Source organism: Oryctolagus cuniculus, chromosome 2, assembly GCF_051225735.1.
Source record: "Oryctolagus cuniculus isolate XC-2025 breed Fujian yellow rabbit chromosome 2, ASM5122573v1, whole genome shotgun sequence".
In the NCBI taxonomy this organism is placed as follows: Eukaryota; Metazoa; Chordata; class Mammalia; order Lagomorpha; family Leporidae; genus Oryctolagus; species Oryctolagus cuniculus.
In genome coordinates, this window is record NC_142868.1 from 108,678,517 (window position 1) to 108,700,541 (window position 22,025).

General features: G+C 46.7%; 1 long non-coding RNA gene across 1 annotated transcript; it reads right to left on the reverse strand.

The window, feature by feature from the left end:
- Nucleotides 1-17,224: 17,224 nt before the first annotated feature.
- Nucleotides 17,225-21,703, reverse strand: LOC149127982 (uncharacterized). Its single transcript, XR_016229656.1, has 3 exons — nucleotides 20,832-21,703; nucleotides 20,061-20,247; nucleotides 17,225-18,531 (listed from the first exon to the last, which is right to left on the reverse strand). It is a non-coding gene; the product is annotated as an uncharacterized LOC149127982 (long non-coding RNA).
- Between the last annotated feature and the right edge of the window lie 322 nt (nucleotides 21,704-22,025).

Here is a 22,025-nt window from a genome sequence, read left to right on the forward strand (position 1 = left end):
GAAAAAGGGACACTAACCCACTGTTGGTGGGAATGCAAACTGGTAAAGCCACTATGGAAGTCAGCCTGGAGATTCCTCAGAAACCTGAAGATAACCCTACCATACAACCCAGCCATCCCACTCCTTGGAATTTACCCAAAGGAAGTGAAATTGGCAAAGAAAAGAGCTGTCTGCACCTTAATGTTTATTGCAGCTCAATTCACAATAGCTAAGACCTGGAATCAACCTGAATGCCCATCAACAGTAGACTGGATAAAGAAATTATAGGACATGTACTCTATAGAATACTATACAGCAGTAAAAAGCAATGAAATCCGGTCATTTGCAACAACATGGAGGAATCTGGAAAACATCATGCTGAGTGAAATAAGCCAGTCCCAAAGGGACAAATATCATATGTTCTCCCTGATCGGTGACAACTAACTGAGCACCATTTTATTTTTTCTTAAGTAGGATTTTTAATTTTACTTTTTCACTTAAAACTCAGTAGCCCAAAAATTGGACTATCACATCAAAAAGCAAGTAAGGAAAGGAACAAAGAACATCCCTATTTTTGTCTTACATTCAACAAAACTTGCCTTATACAGGAAAGAAAGAGTGTCTGCGTGCATTTGTGAGAAGAGTAGACAAAACCCCAGTGTCATCCCCAAGGACAAGGTGGAGCTGATGTATTTCCCTCTGATGTCCTGGGAAGACTTTGGAATTTCATCTCCGAAGTCCGCTCAGATGTACAAAGAGTAAAGCATGTCCTGGAGTGTAGCAGTCCACGAGAGAGTTTTAGTCTATAACTTAGAAGGAAAGAAACACACAGCGCTGAATGAAGTAAGGACAGGACTCCATTAATCCAGTGAGAGATTTCGGCAGAGCTTCTGCAAACTCCTGCTGGTTACATTAAGGGAGCAAATGTGGTTTTACAGAGACGTCTAGTGAAATGTATGCTTGACCAGTACCAAACCCAGCTTCTTGGACATCAGGTAGCATTGTTCTTACTTAGTGGACTAAAAAAAAAAAAAATCCCACAACATCGCACTATCTTTCCAAGTAAAAACACATGAATGAGAATCTCAGCTATGCAAACTGCACTTTAAAAAGGTATGTGTTGATAGAAAGTAACAGTGGGAACTGTCTAGTGTGTTGTCTGAATTAAATACAAATTTACACACCCAAATGACTAAAACAATGAAAGTGATAGATTAGTGTATTGATGCATAATCACTGTCTAGAATGCTCAACTGAGGAGCGGCCTGATTTTGAGAACAATTACTTGTAATTAAAGCTGCGCTGGTTAGCATCCCCTCCCCCCTCCAAAAAAAAAAAGAAATCCTTTGTGTATAACACCAATTAATTACTTTTTTTTCCCCAGCGAGAATAGCTCTTAAATGTCTGTGCTGCTATTTATATCTGACCACATCTAGCAGCGAGATGAAGGATGTGTCGCTTCGTGGCATCCTCCGAATGCTGTTTCCAACTCACGCTTGCCAGCTTCTCTTAAACCCATTTAGAAAATGATAACATCCTAAGACGCTAATGTGAGTGGGGTATGAAAAGTTCTCTTTTCATGATTAATAACAACAAATAGGGGCCGGTGCTGTGGCTCACTTGGTTAATTCTCCACCTTCGGCACTGGCATCCCATATGGGCACTGGGTTCTAGTCCCGGTTGTTCCTCTTCCAGTCCAGCTCTCTGCTGTGGCCCGAGAGTGCAGTGGGGGATGGCCCAAGTGCTTGAGCCCTGCACCCGCATGGAAGACCAGGATAAGTACCTGGCTCCTGGCTTCGGATTGGGGTAGCTCTGGCCGTAGCGGCCATTTGAGGGGTGAACCAATGGAAGGAAGACCTTTCTCTCTGTCTCTCTCTCTCTCTCTAACTCTACCTGTCAAATAAAAAAAAATAACAACAAATACCAGACCCAGTTATGCAGTTTGTAAATCAATTTGTCTAGCTGTAGCCCCCACCTGCAGGGTGATTAAATTATAGATGCAGTGAGACCCAGGTACACAAAGTGTTCCTTTTCTTGAAAAAGTCCCCGGTAGGACCATGTTGTATCTAGCCTCACAACAGCCCTGTGGTCCTGAGCTAGAATAGGAAGTGATGCTAGGTGGCACCAGGGTCACCAGCTGCTCTTCCTGGCCTTGTTTTCTGCCGGAGCCAGGGCAGGGCAAGCTGGTTATCACAGGCTGTGGAAGAGTCTCCATCATTGTTGTTCAGTTGCCTTCCTGAACACCAAGGGTCTCCGGCCACCTGCCTGCTCATCCACTTATCACCAGTTTGAGGCCCCTGCCAGGACTGGCCCTATAGAAAGGCAGCGTGGAGTAGAAGCCCTCCTTCCCCTCCTCCACTTAAAGTGACAGAGCGAGTTCTGGATTTTCCAGACTAATCCTCACAGATGAGTTCACGGTCTATTGCATAACTCTCTCTTTTTTTAAAAAAAAAATTTATTTATTTAAGAGGTAGAGTTACAGACAGTGAGAGAGAGAGACAGAGAGAAAGGTCTTCCTTCTGTTGGTTCACTCCTCAAATGTCCGAAACAGCTGGCGCTGCGCCGATCCGAAGCCAGGAACCAGGTGCTTCTTCCAGGTCTTCCCATGTGGGTGCAGGGGCCCAATCACTTGAGCCATCTTCCACTGCTATCCCAGGCCACAGCAGAGAGCTGGATTGGAAGAGGAGCAACCGGGACTAGAACCGGCACCCATATGGGATGCTGGCATCACAGGTGGAGGATTAACCTACTGTGCCATGGCACCGGCCCCAGCATAATTCTCAACGACTGAATGCCTTGCCTAGTGTAGCACTGTCTGTGTGAATATGCTCACAAATCAGGTAACTAATCAGCTGCGGGGTTCTAGGTACTAATTGGGAGTTCAGGGAAGAGAGTCACCAGAGGAAGGAAATCAACATACATGGAAATACGTATTTTACTTGGGTGAACCGTCTCTTGGAATGAAGTCACTTTTCTTTCTGTGTGTCTGTGGCCTCTCTGCAATGAATGTGATCCAGTGTTGTTCCCAACACAGGAAGGGAGAGCATGCTGCTCACACTCCATTCCTGCTCGATGCCTTGGTGCTGTGAGACTCTCCAAGGTCCCCCTGGGTCCTAGCTGTAAAACTCGTGTCAGCACCCCTAAGTAACATAATAGACAGATATGTGTAGATTTCCTTTTTTTTTGCCCCAAATTAAAGTTATCTTTTAATTCCATTTTTTCAAGAATCTTTTGAGGGGCGAGCATTGTGGCTTAGTGGGTTAAGTCACCATCTGCAGCACCAGCATCCTATATGGGTACTGGTTCGAGTCCTGGCTGTTCCACTCCCAATCTAGCTCCCTGCTAATGCACCTGGGGTGCAGCAGAGGATGGCCCAAGGGCTTGGGCCTCCACACCACATGGGAGACCCAGAAGAAGTTCCTGGCTCCTGGCTTCAGACCAACTCAGCTCTGACTGTTGCAGCTATTTGGAGTGAACCAGCAGATGGAAGCATTCTCTCTCTCTTTAACTGCCTTTCAAATAAAAAAAATAATTTTTTTAAGAACCAAACATCCAGATTTTTTTTTTCTAATTTGACAGATACAGTTAGCAGTGAGAGAGACAGAGAGAAAGGTCTTCCTTCCGTTGGTTCACCCCCCAAATGGCTGCAATGGCCAGAGCTGCGCCTATCCAAAGCCAGGAGCCAGGTGCTTCTCCTGGTCTCCCATGCGGGTGCAGGGCCCAAGCACTTGGGCCATCCTCCACTGCCTTCCTGGGCCACAGCAGAGAGCTGGCCTGGAAGAGGGGCAACTGGGACTAGAACCCAGCGCCCATATGGGATATCGGTGCCGCAGGTGAAGGATTAACTAAGTGAGCCACAGCACAGGCCCCAAATCTCCAGATTTCTTAAAAGATTTATTTATTTATTTGAAAAAATTACAAAGAGGAAGAAAGAGAGGCAGAGAAAGAGAGGTCTTCCATCTGCTGGTTCACTCCCCAGTTGGCTGCACCGGCCGGAGCTGCACCTATCCGAAGCCAGGAGCCAGGAGCATCTTCCGGGTCTCCAACACGGGTGCAGGGCCCGAGGAGTTCAGCCATCTTTTACTGCTTTCCCAGGTCATAACAGAGGAACTGGATCGGAAGTGAAGCAGCTGGGACGTGAACCAGTGCCCATATGGGATGCTGTTACTGCAGGTGGCGGTTTTACCTGCTACGCCACAGTGCTGGCCCCCTCCAGATTTCCTAAAAAAAAAAAAGAAAAGAAAAAAGAGGCCTGCGCCGTGGCTCACTAGGCTAATCCTCCGCCTTGCGGCGCCGGCACACCAGGTTCTAGTCCCGGTCAGGGCGCTGGATTCTGTCCCGGTTGCCCCTCTTCCAGGCCAGCTCTCTGCTGTGACCAGGGAGTGCAGTGGAGGATGGCCCAAGTGCTTGGGCCCTGCACCCCATGGGAGACCAGGAGAAGCACCTGGCTCCTGCCATCGGATCAGCGCGGTGCGCCGGCCACAGCGTGCTGGCCGTGGCGGCCATTGGAGGGTGAACCAACGGCAAAGGAAGACCTTTCTCTCTGTCTCTCTCTCTCACTATCCACCCTGTCAAAAAAAAAAAAAAAAAAAAAAAAACTTTTGAAACACACTTATTTAGATGGGATTCTTTTTATAGTGCCGATGCAAAAAAGAATTACCAAGAAGCCTTACGTATTAGGTCGGGGTTGTGGTGTAGCTGGTTAAGCCAGCTTTTTGGATGCTCTCATTCTACATCAGAGTTCCAGTTCAAGTCTTAGCTGCTCCCCTTCCAATCCAACATCCTACTAATGCATCCTGGGAGGCAACGTGATGGCTCAAGCACTTTGGTCCTTGTCAACCAGTGGGAAACCCGGATCCAGATATGACTTGTTACATGCGTTTGGGGAGTGAACCTTCTGTCACTCTGCTTTTCAAGTAGATGAAAATAAATAAATAATCATTTTAAAGGAGCCTTAGCCATCATCATTAATTGGTTGTATTTTTTTTTTTTTGGACAGGCAGAGTGGACAGTGAGAGAGAGAGAGACAGAGAGAAAGGTCTTCCTTTTGCTGTTGGTTCACCCTCTTAATGGCCGCCACGGCTGATCTGAAGCCAGGAGCCAGGTGCTTCTCCTGGTCTCCCATGCAGGTGCAGGATCCAAGCACTTGGGCCATCCTCCACTGCACTCCCAGGCTACAGCAGAGAGCTGGCCTGGAAGAAGGGCAACCGGGACAGAATCCAGAGCCCCGACTGGGACTAGAACCCGGTGTGCTGGCACCGCAGGTAGATTAGCCTAGTGAGCTGCGGCGCCGGCCAACTGGTTGTATTTTTTAAAATCTAAAAATAAATAAAATTTTCCTTACGATTGCTGACCTTGCATTTTCAGAGCATCAATCATTCCTTTGGATTATGACATCATGTAAGAAGTGTCGCTCCCCCTCTTCGTGGAGGAACGACACAGGACCCTGCACTGTTGTTTTGTCTGCTCGGCCCTCCCCGGGTTTGCTGCTGGTTCTTCCCGGGTTGGCTACCGTCCCTCCACCTCTGTGGAAGGGCGGTGCCCCCTGCCACTTTCCCCACTTCCGCGGGGGAGCGGCACACCGCCGGCCGGCTCTCTCGGGGGCTGCTCAGATGTTCCTCAGGTGTTCCTGGTGCATGTCGTCTCTCTCCTCCTTTATAGTCCTCTTCCACCAATCCCAACTCTGCTACCCACACGCCGAGTACGCTGCTCTCCTCCAATCAGGAGCAAGATCAGCTCCTGCAGCTCAGTCAATCAAATTGGCAAGAGGCAGCTGTGTAGAAGCTGTTTACTCCTCTCCCAGCGCCATATTGTGGGAGAGCAGATGCATAGAATAAGTCTTAATTCCAGTAACTTAGTCTAGTCCGAGTTGCTCCCCACAAGATGATCCTTGTATCAGTCAGCTTTTCACTACTGTAACAAAATACCTGAGACAAGCCAATTTTGTAAAGAAAAAAGAAGTGCTATTTGGGTTGGGTTTGGTTTTGACTCATTGTTCTGGATATTCACAGTCCAAGACAGGGCAGCCTCCATCAGTTTGGGCTCCAGGGTTGATGTCAGAATGCCGAGGCAGCACAGGGAATCCCTGTGGTCTCACAGAGCCACCAGGAATCAATCACAGGGGTGTGCTTCCTTCCTTCCTTCCTTCCTTACCTCCCTCTCTCTCTCTCTCTCTTTCTGATTTATTTTATTTATTTGAAAGACAGAGTTACAGAGAGAGATAGAGCCAGAGAGAGAGGTCTTCCATTCCGCTGGTTCACTCCCCCAATGACTGCAACGGCTGGAGCTGAGCTGATCCGAAGCCAGGAGCCAGGAGCCTCTTCCGAGTCTCCCATGTGGATGCAGGGGTCCAAGGACTTGGGCCATCTTCTACTGCTTTTACAGGCCACAGCAGAGAGCTGGATTGGAAGCGGAGCAGCCGAGACTCGAACTTGTGCCCATATGGGATGCTGGCGCTACAGGCCAGGGCTTTAACCTGCTGTGCCACAGTGCTGGCCCCAGGAGTTCGCTTCTAACAGCTGAATCCAGTCTAATCACACCCCCACAGGCCTGCCTCTAAACACCAGAACCGGATTAATTTTCCACCCTCTCAGTGACATTCACATAAGGGAAGGAAACGCTTTGCTTCAGGGAGGCACGTATTCAAACCATACAGTCCTTACTAAATTTGGGCCCAGCTATGGGTTTAGGACATTTTTCTAGAAAGGCATCCAAGAGCTGATGGGTCAAGAGAGGGAGGAAAAATTCTTCTCTACATCTTACGTTCTTCTGTAGCGTTTGTAGGTGCATATATAACTTCACCTGTTACGATAACAGATACAGAAACGCATTTTCCAAATTCACTAATAGAGCACAGGCTTCTCACAGGACGGTGTTATTGAAAGGGCTATGCTAAAGCCTGGGGGAGGCCTTAGCTCACCCAAGGGCCTCGTGGGGACACCCTGAGCCCCGGCTACCATCACTGACCACAGTGTACCCCATGCAGAGACCATAGCACGTTTCACTTGGGCTTAGTCAGAACTGATGATCTGGACACCAGGGAACTGTTTGCCCTTGGGGAGCTTACCTAATCCTCACTGGATAGTTTCTATTAAAGAAGGATTTGAGGGACTGGCACTGTGGTGCACTGGGCTAAGCCATTGGCTTGCAACGCCAGCATTCCATATCAGAGAGCCAGTTTGAGTCCTGGCTGCTCCACTTCTGATCAGCTCTCTGCTAATGTGCATGGGAAAGCAGCAGGTGAACCAAGTACGTGAGCTCCTGCCACCCATGTGGGAGATCAGGATGGAGGTCTAGGCTCCTGGTTTAGGAATGACCCAGCCACAGCTATTGAGACCATCTGGGGGAGTGAACCAATGGATGGAAGAGCACCCTCTCCACCACATCCTGCCCCGTCCAAAGGAAGAACTAGGAGGAGGAGGAGGAAGTTCATTTAGAACTAGGAGGAGGATGCTCACCCAACACTGAACCTGCCAGCACCTGGACTCTGAACTGCCCAGTCTCCAGAATCGTGAAATAAAAAAATCAATGTTTATTGTTCAATCCACACAGTCAATGATAGTTTGCCACAGCAGCCTGAAATAAGATACTAGGCCAAGATAGCCCCTTAAACAAACAAACAAATAGCTCGTCATCAAGAAGTCCTACGGCAGAGTCTAAGTTCTTTGTGGTTTGGGCTCATTTTCTATGATTCTGTCAGAGTGCAGGTTCAAAGCCACATCCAGAAACTGCTCTCTCCACCCCGGGGAAAATGGTTGCTCTTTGCTCCTTAGTCTTCGCTGTCAGCACAATAACCACTAGTTATTTAATTGTCCTTACATTCTGCAGTCTGAAAATCACCTCTGTGTCCGAGGACTCTGCTCCCACACCTTTTCCAGGTTCCCAGGGCCTGTGGCTGCAGCACCCAGCTCTGCCTATCCTGGGGAGAGTGTGCTGGGTTGGTACAGCGGCCTCCCTGTCCACGTTTGCTTCTATTTGAGGGTTATCACAAGAGGCATGGGTGCCCACCCCTTCCGCCTCTTCTCATTTCCTATCTCACCAGCACACCTTTTTTTTTTTTTTATTTCTTTAAACTTTTATTTAATGAATATAAATTTCCAAAGTACAGTTTATGGATTACAATGGCTTTCCCCCCCCCATAACTTCCCACCTACCCGCAACCCTCCCCTTTCCCGCTCCCTCTCCCACTCCCCTTCCATTCACATCAAGATTCATTTTCAATTATCTCTATACACAGAAGATCAATTTAGCATATATTAAGTAAAGATTTCAACAGTTTGCACCCACATAGAAACACAAAGTGAAAAATACTGTTTGAGTACTAGTTATAGCATTAAATCACAATGTACAGCACATTAAGGACAGGGATCCTACATGAGGAGTAAGTGCACAGTGACTCCTGTTGTTGACTTAACAAATTGACACTCTTGTTTATGGCATCAGTAATCACCCTAGGCTCTTGTCATGAGCTGCCAAGGCTATGGAAGCCTTTTGAGTTCACCGACTCTGATCATATTTGGACAAGGTCGTAGTCAAAGTGGAAGTTCTCTCCTCCCTTCAGAGAAAGGTACCTCCTTCTTTGATGACCTGTTCTTTCCACTGGGATCTCACTCACAGAGATCTTTCATTTAGTTGTTCTTGTTGTTTTTTTTTTTTTTTTTTTTTTTTTTTTTTTGCCAGAGTGTCTTGGCTTTCCATGCCTAAAATACTCTCATGGGCTTTTCAGCCAGATCTGCATGCCTTAAGGGCTGATTCTGAGGCCAGAGCAGCACACCCTTCTTACACTCAGGATCAATTCAAAACCCCTTCTCCTGGGAGAATTTCTCACCTCATTATCACTCAATGATCTGATATACGAATCTCAAATGTGTTCTCTGATAAAATTGTGCCTTTACCAGAAACAACTGATAGAAAAAATACCAAAATGAAGACTGGAAAGACTGGTGGACAAGTCAGTTTCCCAGTTCTTCTAATCACTCATGGGCATGAGTACAAAGCCCGGAGCAGGACAAGCCACAATTCTTCAATGTGGCCCAGGAATAAATATTTACTTTTCCAGGGACTAGCCTTCTCTTCCAAGGGCTTCATGACCGACCCTAAATAGCAAGTTTCCTACACACTCTAAAGATTGCAGGATTAAAATATCTTTGCAAGGCAAATATTGCCTTATTTGCAATGTTAGCATTTTATCAGAAAATAGATAAATAGGGCTATCATCACAAAACCTAAAATCACAGAGGGAGGTGTGGAGCTAACCACATCTTGTACACAGGCAAAATTTGGAGTACAGATGGCTCCTAACTTAAGTTAGTTTGATTTAGAATTTTTCAGCTCTACAAAGCTGTGAAAGTGACACACATTGAGTAAGAACCATCTTTCAGATTTTGAATTTTGATGCAGTTACCAAGATCGAATGGATTGAGACTCAAGATACTTTCTTTTATTTTTTTTAATATTTATTTTATTTATTTGAAAGACAGAGTTACAGAGAGAGGTAGAGACAGAGAGAGAGGTCTTCCATCTGCTGGTTCATCCCTAGATGGCCGCAACGGCCGGAGCTGTGTGGATCCGAAGCCAGGAACTTCTTCCAGGTCTCCCATGTGGGTGCAGGGGCCCAAGGACTTGGCCATCTTCTACTGCTTTCCCAGGCCACAGCAGAGAGCTGGATCAGACGAGGAGCAGCCGGGACTAGAACATGCGCTCATATGGGATGCCGGCACTTCAGGCCAGGGCTTTAACCCGCTGCGCCGCAGTGCCGGCCCCTCAAGATATTTTCAGCATAGCTGGGTTTGTTGGGATGTAACCCCATTGTGTGGAGGAGTCTCTGCAGGGAGTAACACAGACAGCAGAAGCTGCACTTCATAAACAGGTGGAGTGAGGTGCAGCTCAAACAGGCTGTAAGATTTTAGGGGTGCAGTAGCTCTATTCAGAAAAAGAGGATGAAAAGACCAGAAGATGGAGAGATGAGATGATGAAAACTCAAAAGTAAAAACCAAATTGGAAGGGCATTTTGGTTAAAGATTGTGGAAGAGAGGGATCAGTAATTTAATTTTTCTTTTTGAAATCATATTAATTTGAATCAGGACAAAATTATGACATGGGATGTTTTTTGGAGACAAGTGTTGCTCTTGACCAAAGTAACGAGAGCAGAAGCATTAGAGCAGCCTAAGGGACAGTTCCTTGGAAGCGAGTGCGTCTTGCCGTACTCCACAAATGACTGATTGTTCCTGGATCTCAAGACCAAAGAGACTGAAAGTGAAAGGGTGAGGAGAGAGGGTCCACACACACAGCAAGGATGTCAATATGTCGGTCCCCAAGTCAGCATTCTAGACGGCAGCCAAAATGATTTTCTGGGAAACTCAAATCTGATCATGCCCTTTCTCACTTAGGATTGTTCAGTAGCTTCTCATCATTCTGAACAATCTGTAGCGCGATCTGTACAAAGGACACCTACGTCAAGGATTGCCTAAGAGCGGTCTGCTTTGTGTTTCTCATCCTGACTTGATTTTTTTTTTCAACATAGCGCATTTTTAAATCATGGCAAGATAGAAGTTCTACCATTTTAGCCATCTTGGAGTGTGGAGTTCAGTGGCATTAAGAGCATTTACATTGTGCAAGTATCGCTCCCTTTCTTCTGCAGCTCTCACTCATTCTGCAGAGCAGAAACTCGACAGCTTTTAAACACCAGCACTCTGATGTCCTCTTCCTCACCCCACCCCCCTACCCCCAGCCTCTGGGAAGCAGCGTCTACCTTCTGACTAAGTGAATATGAAGGTTCTATGTACTTCCTGTAAGCGGAATCATGCAGTGGCTGTCTTTATATGACCATCTTGCTCGTAGCTGCACCTGCTCTCTGCTTGCTTTGTGTGTGGGATGTCTCCTCCTGTCTTTTTCCTTTCAGTCTATTTGGTTTCTGGATCTGAAGTGAGTCTCTCGTAGGAAACAAACAGCTGGATCACGTTTTTGTTTTAATCCACTTACCCATCTGTCTTCTGATGGCAGAGTTTAATCCACTTACATTAAAAGTGATTACTGGTATGGAGGAACTTGTCCTTTTGATCTTTGTTTCCTTATATTTTTTGTACCTCATTTCTTGTATTACTCTCTTCTTTCAGATTCAGTTGATTTTCTGCAGTAAACTGTTTAAATTCCCTCCTCATTTCCTCTTAAGCAGTACTGTATAGCTATAGATTATAACTATATTCTTTTGGGCTATCATGGGGATTATGCTTAGTATCTATCTTGATGTTATAACACTCCAGGTTGAATATCTATCAGACTAACTTCAGTCACAAACAAAGACTTGGCTCCTTTCAGAACTCCATCCCCACACACTTTCAGTCATTGATGTCACAAGTGAGTGGGTCCAAAAATATTAGCTAATAATTTTAAGTGCACTGATCTCTTACAATATGTAGAAAACAAAAAGTGGAGGCTGATGCTGTGGCACAGCAGGTTAAATCCCTGGCCAGCAGTGCTGGCATCCCAGATGGGTGCCGATTTGAGTCCCGGTGGCTCCACTTCCAATCCAGTTCCTCTGCTATGGCCTGGGAAAGCAGTGGAGGATGGCCCAAGTCCCTGGGCCCCTGCACCCATGTGGGAGACCCAGAAGAAGCTCCTGGCTCCTGGCTTCGGATCTGCACAGCTCCAACCATTGCGGCCAATTGGCGAGTGAACCAGTGGATGGAAGACCTCTCTCTCTCTGGCTCTACCTCTCTTTGTAATGCTGTCTTTAAAATTAATAATTCTTTTTAAAAATAAATTAGAAAAAAGAAAACAAAAAGTGAAATTATAAACCAAAGTTACAATAACACTGGCCTTTAAAATGGCCCATGTGTTTATCTTTTCTCAGATCCATTATTTTTTCAGACAATTTCAAGTTACTCTTTAGTATTCTTTCATTGCAAGTAGAAAGACTTCTTTTGAGCGATTCTTTTTTTTTTTTTTTTTTTTTTTTTTTTTTTTTTTTTTGACAGGCAGAGTGGACAGTGAGAGAGAGAGAGACAGAGACAGAAAGGTCTTCCTTTGCCGTTGGATCACCCTCCAATGGCCGCCGCTGCAGCCGGCGCACCGCGCTGATCCGATGGCAGGAGCCAGGATCCAGGTGCTTTTCCTGGTCTCCCATGGGGTGCAGGGCCCAAGCACCTGGGCCATCCTCCACTGCACTCCCTGGCCACAGCAGAGAGCTGGCCTGGAAGAGGGGCAACCGGGACAGAATCCGGCGCCCCAACCGGGACTAGAACCCGGTGTGCCGGCGCCGCAAGGTGGAGGATTAGCCTATTGAGCCACGGCGCCGGCTTGAGCAATTCTTTTTTTAAGCTTTTCTTTAATGAATACATTTTTCATTGGTATAACTTTAGGAATATAGTGGTTCTTTCCTCCATACCCACACTCCCACCCCAACTCCCATCCTACCTCCTATTCCCTCTCTCATCCCCTTCTTCATTTTGGTTCATTTTTAGTTTAATTTTATATACAGAGGACCAACTGTATGTTAAGTATAGATTTCAACAGTTTGCACCCACACACACACACAACATATAGAGTACAGTTTGAGAACAAGATTTGCAGTTAATTGTCATAGTACAAGTCATTAAGGATGAAGGTCCTACATGGGGAGTAAGTGCACAGTGACTTCTGTTGTTCCTTAACAATTAACACTCCTATTTATGATGTCAGTGATCACCTGAGGCTCTTGACATGAGCTGCCAAGGCTATGGAAGCCTTTTTGACCACAGACTCCATCAGTATTTGGGCATGACCATAAGCAAAGTGGAAGTTCTCTCCTCCCTTCAGAGAAAAGTACATGCTTCTTTGATGGCCCCTTCTTTCCACTGAGATTTCACAGAGATCCTTCATGTAGGATATTTTTTGCCACAGAGTCTTGGCTTTCCATGCCTGAAATTTGAGCAATTTTTACAGTGCTGTTTCGGGTGGGAGGAGGAATGAATTCTTTTGGCTTTTAGTTATCTGGGGATGTTTTAATTTCTCTCTCTTTTTTTAAAGATGTATTTATTTATTTGAAAGGCAGAGTTACAGAGCAGCAGAGGGAGAGGCAGAGAGAGAGAGAGAGAGAGACAGAGACAGAGAGAGAGAGAGAGAGAGAGAGAGAGAGAGGTCTTCCATCCGCTGGTTCATGCCCCCAAATGGTCTCCATGGCTGGAGCTGCACAGATCCAAAGTCAGGAGCCAGGAGCTTCAACCGGGTCTCCCACACAGGTGCAGGGGCCCAAGGACTTGGACCATCTTCTACTGCTTTTCCAGGCCTCAGCAGAGAGCTGGATTGGATGTGGAGCAGCTGGGAACTGAATTGGCACCCATATGGGATGCCAGCACTGCAGGTGGCAGCTTTACCTGCTACGCCACAGTGCCGGGCCCTTGAGTGGTTTTTTTTTTTTTTTCTTAACACTTTGGATATATCACTCCACTGCCTTGCTGCCTCTGAGACTTCTGATGAGAAATCTTGCTGTGATTTTATTGAGAATCATTGTACGTGACAGACTGCTTCTCTCTTATTTCTTTCAAGATTCTCTCTTTGTCTTTGGATTTCCACTTTTTGATCATAACATGTTTCGGTGTGAGTCTCATTGAGCATATTTGGCATCTTTGAACTTCCTGGAAATTTACAGAGTCACATGTCACTAGATGATGGGGATACATCCAATTTTTAAGTGACTTCATTACATTGTAAGTATCATAGAGTGTCTTTATACAAACCCAGATGGTACAGCCTACGACACACCTAGGCAGCATGGTGTAGCCTATTGCTTCTAGGCTATGAATCTGTACAACATATTGCTGTACTAAACACTGTGAGTCACTGTAACACATTGTAAGTATTTGTGCATCTTAACATGTCTAAACACAGAAAAGGACCATCATCATATGTGCAGTTTGCTATCAACCAAAATACTGCTATGCAACATAACTGGATTCATGTTTTCCTTCACATTTGGAGAGTTTTCAGGCATTATTTCTCTGAATCTTCTGACTGCCTCATTCTTCTCCTACTGGAACTCCCACAACACAATATGTGGTCCATTTGATGGTGTCTGCGGTTCTACTCCCTTTCTTGGTTGTTTTCCTGCTGCTTCCAGACTCATTTCAATTGTCCCAGCTTCACGTTACTGATTTCTTTCCTCTGCTTGCTCATATCTGCCTTTGACTCCCTGTTGTGAAGTTTTTATTTCAGTTATTACACTATTTAGCTTGAGATTCTCTCTTTGGTTTCTTTTTTAGGTTTTCATTTCTTTTTTTTAAAGATTTTTTTTTTATGTATTTGAAAGTCAGAGTTACACAGGGAGAAGAGAGGCAGAGAGTGAGAGAGCAAGAGAGTGAGAGAGCGAGAGAGCGAGAGATCTTCCATCCAATGGTTCACTCCCCAGTTGGCTGCAATGGCCAGAGCTGAGCTGATCTGAAGCCAGGAGCCAGGGGCCAGGAGCTTTTTCCGGGTCTCCCATGTGGGTACAGAGGCCCAAGGACTTGGGCCATCTTCTACTGCTTTCCCAGGCCATAGCAGAGAGCTGGATGGAAAGTGGAGCAGCCGGGACTTGAATCAGCACCAATATGGGATTCCAGAGCTTCAGGCCAGGGCGTTAACCTGCTGCACCACAGCGCTGGCCCCTCTTTTTAGGTTTTCTGACTCTTCTTGCTATTTTCATTTTGTTCACGTGTTGTTTTCTGGATTTTCCATGCTTCTTTCTTTCTTTTTTCAGCATTTTGAAGAGAGTTGTTTTAAAGCCTTTGTCTAGCACAGTAACCATCTGGTCTTTCTCAGAAATTGCTTCTGTTGTTTTTTTCTTTTGATGGAGTTGTACTTTTTGCTTCTTTGTGTGGCTTGTGATTTTGTTGTTTGTGTTGTTGAAAAATAGATATTTTAACCTGATAACGTACTTAACTCTGGAAGTCAGATTCTCCAGACCTTGTTGAGTTTTATTTTGTTGTACACTGTGTTTGTTTCACGGATTAGCCTATGCTGCAAACTTAAGATCTTCTCAGGTCTTTTTCTTTTTTATAAGATTTACTTATTTATTTGAAAGGCAGAGTTACAGAGAGGCAGAATCAGGGGCAGAGGCAGGAGAGAGAGAGAGAGAGAGAGAGAGAGAGAGAGAGAGAGGTGTCTTCCATCCACTGGTTCACTTCCCAAATGGCCACAATGGCTGGAGCTGAGCTGATCCAAAGCCAGGAGTCAGGAGCTTCCTCTGGGTCTCCCACACAGGTGCAGGGGCCCAAGCACTTGTTTCACTGCTTTCCCAGACCATAGCAGAGAGATGGATCAGAAGTGGAGCAGCTGAGACTTGGACCGGCACCTGTATGGGATGCTGGCATCACAGGCAGTGGCTTACTCTGTTGTGCCACGGTGCTGGCTCTGCACTGTGACTTTCTAAAATCTCAACTATGCGGTAGCTTTGCAAAGTCCTGAACTTTGAATGTCTGGCTCCTAACAACCAGTGCACCGCACTGATCCGAAGGCAGGAGCCAGGTGCTTCTCCTGGTCTCCCATGTGGGTGCAGGGCCCAAGCACTTGGGCCATCCTCCACTGCCTTCCCTGGCCACAGCAGAGAGTTGGCCTGGAAGAGGGGCAACCGGGACAGAATCCGGCACCCCGACCGGGACTAGAACCCGGTGTGCCGGCGCCGCAAGGTGGAGGATTAGCCTAGTGAGCTGCGGCGCCGGCCTGCACTGGCTTTTAAAACCCCAAGAAGTTGCCTTATCTGGAGGAGGAGAAGAGGCTTGCAAGAGGTACCTGCTTATGTGTCTGCCCTTCTGGGATCAACAGCAACAGCCAACAACCAGAATACAGATCTCCACTTTCCCCTTATTTCCCACCTTGTCTCCCACAGCTGCCGTAATTTGGATGCTGTATATCAAGTCTGTTTCATCAGCCTCACCTCAGATGCCTCACCTCCTTCAGTGCTGTTCAGTTGCATTCTCCTCTTGTTTCCTCTTAATACCAGACTCATTGATTGAGTCTGTTATCTTCAGGAGTTAAGACTATTCCTCATTCTCCTTAGCAATCAGGTGATCTGGTGTGGCTATTGACTAGGTGTTAGACAAAAGCACCTATGTACCAGCCAGCACTGTGGTACAGTAAGGCTAAGTCTCTGCCTGCATTGCTGGAATCCCATATGGGCCATGTCCCAGCTGCTCCACTTCTGATCCAGCTCTCTGCTAAGGCCTGGGAAAGCAGTAGAAGATGGCCCAAGTCCTTGGGCCTCTGCACTCACGTGGGAGACCTGGAAGAAGCTCCTGGCTCCTGGCTTTGGATCAGCCCAGCTCCGGGTGTTGTGGCCATTTGGGGAATTAACCAGAGTATGGAAGACCTTTCTCTCAGTCTTTCCCTCTCTGTCTGTAGCTCTACCTCTCAAATAAATAAATACAATATTTAAAACAGCACCTATGTAAAAAAATGGATGCAGGAGCCAGTGTTGTGGCACAGTGGATTAAGCCACTGCCTTCCATGCCAGTATCTCATATGAACACCAATTCAAGTTCCAGCTGCCCCATTTCCAATCCAGCTCCCTGTTAGTGCATCTGGGAAAGCAGCAGAAGATGGCCCAAGTCCTTTGACCCCTGCACCCACATGCAAGACCCAGATATGGTGTTCCAGGCTCCTGGCTTCTGTCTAGCCCAGCCCTGTCTGTTGCAGCCATTTGGGGAGTGAACCAGCAAATGGAAGATCTCTCTATCTATCTATGTGTGTGTGTGTCTGTCTGTCTCTACCTCTGTCTCTGTAAATCTTCCTTTCAAATAAATAAATAGAGGTTGGTGCTGTGGTATAGCAGGTAAAGCCACCGTCTGCCATGCTGGCATCCCATATGGATGCTGGTTCAAGTCCCGGCTGCTCCACTTCCAATCCAGCTCTCTGCTATGGCCTGGGAAAACAGTAGAAGATGGCCCAAGTGCTTGGGCCCCTCAACTCACATGGGAGACCAGGAAGAGGCACCTGACTCCTGGCTTCTGATTGGCACAGCTCCAGCCATTGCAACCATTTGGGGGAGAGAACCAGCAGACGTAAGACCTCTCTCTCTCTCTCTCTCTCTCTCTCTCTCTCTCTGCCTCTGCTTCTATGTAACTCTGCATTTCAAATAAATAATTATTTTTAAAGCAACAACAAATCAATAGAAAAAATCCAATTTTAAAAAATAAATAAATAAGGCCGGCGCCGCAGCTCACTAGGCTAATCCTCCGCCTTGAGCGCCGGCACACCAGGTTCTAGTCCCAGTCGGGATGCCAGATTCTGTCCCGGTTGCCCCTCTTCCAGGCCAGCTCTCTGCTGTGGCACGGGAGTGCAGTGGAGGATGGCCCAAGTGCTTGGGCCCTGCACCCCATGGGAGACCAGGAGAAGCACCTGGCTCCTGGCTTCGGATCAGCGCGGTGCACCGGCCACAGCGCGCCGGCCGCGGCAGCCATTGGAGGGTGAACCAACGGCAAAGGAAGACCTTTCTCTCTGTCTCTCTCTCTCTCTCACTGTCCACTCTGCCTGTCAAAATAAATAAATAAATAAATAAATAAATAAATAAATAAATAAGCAGGGGCCAGCGCCGTGGCTCACTTGGTTAATCCTCAGCCTGCGGCACCAACATCCCATATGGGCGCCGGGTTCTAGTCCCGGTTGCTCCTCTTCCAGTCCAGCTCTCTGCTGTGGCCCAGAAGGGCAGTGGAGGATGGCCCAGGTGCTTGGGCCCCTGCACCTGCATGGGAGACCAGGAAGAAGCACCTGGCTCCTGGCTTTGGATCGGCTTAGTGCCGGCCGTGGAGGCCATTTCGGGGGTGAACCAACAGAAGGAAAACCATTCTCTCTGTCTCTCTCTCTCACTATCTATAACTCTACCTGTCAAAATAAATTAAAAAAAATAATAAAGAAATCTTTTTAAAAATGGTGGATGTAAGTTTCAAATAAAAAGACCTTAAAGGGAAGAGGTGTACTCCTCTTCTGCCCTCTTCCTAAACCCGCTACTTGGACCGTGGAGTGGAAGGGAGTCTTCTTGGACCACAGAGCTGAGACTAACACCTTGGAGTTGGCAAGACACCCATGAGTGGCATAGTGGAACAAAGTCACACCAACCTGTTTGCCTCCCTGTGGAAAGTGGTATCAATGAGAATAATTATCCATTTACTCTAAATCACTTTTATTTTAGATCCCTTTTGCATATGGCTACACGGACAGCATCTTCAAAGAAAACGAATTTGGCAGTGGAAGTGCCTAAAACATGTAGCGTCAACTCAAAGACTGGAGGGCTAGAGACCCTTGTCATGATATGGTGAAATGCTTGGTCAAACCATCTCCTGCGGTAACCTGGGGTCAGATCGCATGCCGACCAAGTCTCGCTCTGGGGAAAATTGGTTGGGGAAATTGAGAATTCTGATGGGTATTGACTACTTCTTGCAGCTTTTTGTAAAGGCCTCCGAGGGAGAGATGAACTCCGCCTTGAGACAGCCACTTTGTAAGCAGTGATGGAGGGGAATTTGTTCTGCCAAGGGCACGGCTCAGTGTCTGCAGCACAAAAGAATCTAAGTTGTCAGCTTCAAATAGCCGCTGTTTCTGTTTCTTCTGCAAAAGGAAACCACTGTTAGCAAAGCTATGGGCTTAAGGAGAGGACACATATTTGTGACCCAAAGTCTTTTCAGCCACCTCTGTGTTTTAAACAATTTTCAAAAATCTATTTGAGCAAAAGAGACAGAAAGAGAAAGCTCCCATCCACCAGGTCATTCCCTAAAGCCTGTAACGGTCAGGGCTAGGCTGGGGCCAGAGGACAAAATCCATGAACACTGGAGACCACGTCCAGGGGTCAAATCTCAGAGGGTGAGATCAGCGGAGCCAGACACACACACATACACACACTCACTTACACTCACATTCACACACACTTACACTCATACACACACACTCACTCACATACACTTATACACACACTCATACACACTTATGCTCATTCACACACACATTGAACACACATACACACTCACTCATACACACACTCACACTCATACACACATTCACACACAATTGAACACACACTCATACACACACATTCACACACAATTGAACACACACTCATACACACTCATTCACACTCATAATCACACATACACACTCATACTCACACATACACACATACACACGCTTGAGAACATGTTTTACTTTATAGGTAGGGCAAGTAATTTTAAAGTTATTTACGAATGAGTGAGCATATAAATTTCCTACCTTTCTAAATTTGGTGCATGTGAGGGGGCATATTAATACAATTACTTTGTGTATTAGTCTCCTAGCATTGCCCTGCCAAACTGCCACAAATGATTTGACTTACAAAATAGAGTTCTATTCAAAACCAACCCTGTGACATAGCAGGTGTGTGCACCTTCACTTTAAAGGATTCTTGTGCCTACCTAGGAGCACAAGAGACATTAAAGCAGCTTTCCCTTGGGGTAACAGGTGATATTTCAAATTTGTGGTTGGCTGGAGGCACTTGGAGCTCCCCAAGTCCCTTTGTCAGTAAGGACCTGCAGTGGTTTTTACCCCAGTTCTGGCTCCTGCCTAAGGACCCTGTTGGCTGAGCTGCCGCGGAGGGTGGCTGGCTGGCTGCTGGGAGCACCCTTGTGTCTACCTCAGAGGATCCTTTCCTTCAGAGTTGAGGGTGAGAGCAGGGACTTGCCTGGCTCTGTCTGCCTCTCTTCTCAACCTTTGTGCTAATAAACAGTTGTGCAGGGGCCGGCGCTGTGGTATAGTGCATAAGGCCGCTGCTTGCAGTGCCGGCATCCCATATGGGCTCAGGTTCAAGTCCTGGCTGTTCCACTTCCGATCCAGCTCTCTGCTATGGCCTGGGAAAGCAGTGGAAGATGGCCCAAGTCCTTGGGCCCCTGAACCCATGTGGGAGACCTGGAAGAAGCTCCTGGCTCCTGGCTTCGGATTGGCACAGCTCTGGCTGTTGCAGCTAATTGAGGTGTGACCTAGCAGATGGAAGACCTCTCTCTTTCTCTCTCCCTCTCTCTCCCTCCCTCTCCCTCTCCTTCTTTCTCTGTGTAACTCTGACTCTCAAATAAATAAATGCATAACTAAATAGTTGTGTAGTGTAATGTTACCAGAGATGTAGTTTCCATGTAGTAAAGGGATGTGGGGCTTCATCTGCTTTCCATCTTGGACGTTACACTGGTTGAAGCTCACCTGGAGGAACCACTACCTTGTCATCATTTAGTTTGCAAAGAGGGGTGTTGATGTGGCTGACTTGAACTTCAGGGTACCTTGAACCTCGGCCGCACGGTTGGCTCCCTGGAACAGAGCACTGTGTCAGAACTTGTGCTACAGCAGCTTAAGCCACACATCGGAGCTCCAGTTCGAGTCCTGGCTGCTCCACTTCTGACGCAGCTCCCAGCATCGGAACACCTGGGAGAGTAGTCTTTGGGTTCCTGCCATCCATGTGGGAGACCCAAATGGCATTAGCCATTTGGGGGATGAACCATCTCTCTCTCTCTCTCTCTCTCTCTCTCTCTCTCTGTCAATCTGCCTTTCAAATAAATAAAATCTTAAAAAGAAAAACACTGTGTGAAGAGTAATACAAATTTCTCCCCAATCCCCTACTCCCATCCCGCCCCATGCAGAATTCCAGTGAGCTCTCATTTGATAGAAATAACTCCAGCCTTCCCAAGTTTCTCATGTTTGGGTAGAGACTGGTCTTCCTGTTGACCTGCCCCTGAGCAAAGTCCCCAGGCGTCTTACACCTGCGGCTGTCACCTGTGGGTATAGGTCCTATGATGGATGCCTTGATGCCTCCCTGTACCTGAGAAGCTCAGGGATCCCCAGAGAGGTTGGCAGAGAGATCTCTTCCCCTGCGACTCCATGCCGTTCTTTGTCACCTGAGTTCTGAAGTGATCCCGCTCTCAGCACAGTCTCAGGGAGTCAGTCCTCCTTTGCAGCTTGAGCAGTCAGCAAGCCCCTCATCGGGGGTCAGAGCTCAGCCTTGGGTGGGGAGACAGACGCCGTCTCCTTCTCCTGTCCTTTTCTCCCCTTCTAGGGGGAAAGCCGCATCTTCTGTCTGCTCCTTCAGCTAACACAAAAATCCACGTGCAGCCGGGTTCTCATTTAACCGACCTTCCAATCACCAAGCATTCCCAGATACACCCGAACCTTCACCACAGACACTGCCCAGGCTCCAGCTGAAATCCCTGCTACTTAATTAATGTGATTTGCTAACAACACAGACGGTCGCTGACTTAACAACGGTTCGACTTAGCATTTTTCAATTCTACAGTCGTGCAAAAATGTACCAAGCAGCCATTCTGTCTTTCAGAATGCTGATCAATGAATTAAAGGAGGTCTTCAGCACTATCTTCTCAAGCAGGTTTTGTGTTAGATGATTTTGCCGAACTACAGCCTAATGTGAGTGTTCTGAGTACATTTAAGGCAAGCTAGGCTGTTTGATAAGGTGGGCAGCTTAAATGTGTTTCCAACTAATGATGTTTTCCATGTTGATGGGTGTATCAGGAAGTAAATCTGGTAAGTCCTCATGAGCCGAGGAGTGTTTGTGCTTTAGAAATGTCATGTCCAGGGAGCTCCTTGATGATGCAAAAGGACAGGGAATTTTTGTCTTAGTATTTTTTTTTCTCATAAAGAGAAGTCTTATTCCTCAGTTTTTGTATCTTTCAACGCTCACAGTACAGACTTCCGAAGTCGGGGAAGAAATGTTCAGCTCCCACTGTAAACTGACCTGCAGAAAAGCTAATCCAGAGGTACCTGGGAAACATAAAAAAGATGGCATGATGACGTCATATCAACCATTAGCTGTCTGTTAAGTTACCCAGGGGCTTAACACCATTTGTAAGCAGGAACCCAAGACTGCTGGAAGGCAGCCTCTCCAAGCTGCGTTGGGACAGAGCCGTGATAACAGATTAACAAATTCTGGCCAACAGACCAGATATTCTGTTGTGTGACAAATTTAATGAAACAGAGATGCACACTGATATTGCTTCCTTACTAAACAGAAATATCCCAAGAACATATGCAGAGAGGATAAATAAGTATGTGGCTTTGACAGAGGAGCTGGAATGAAA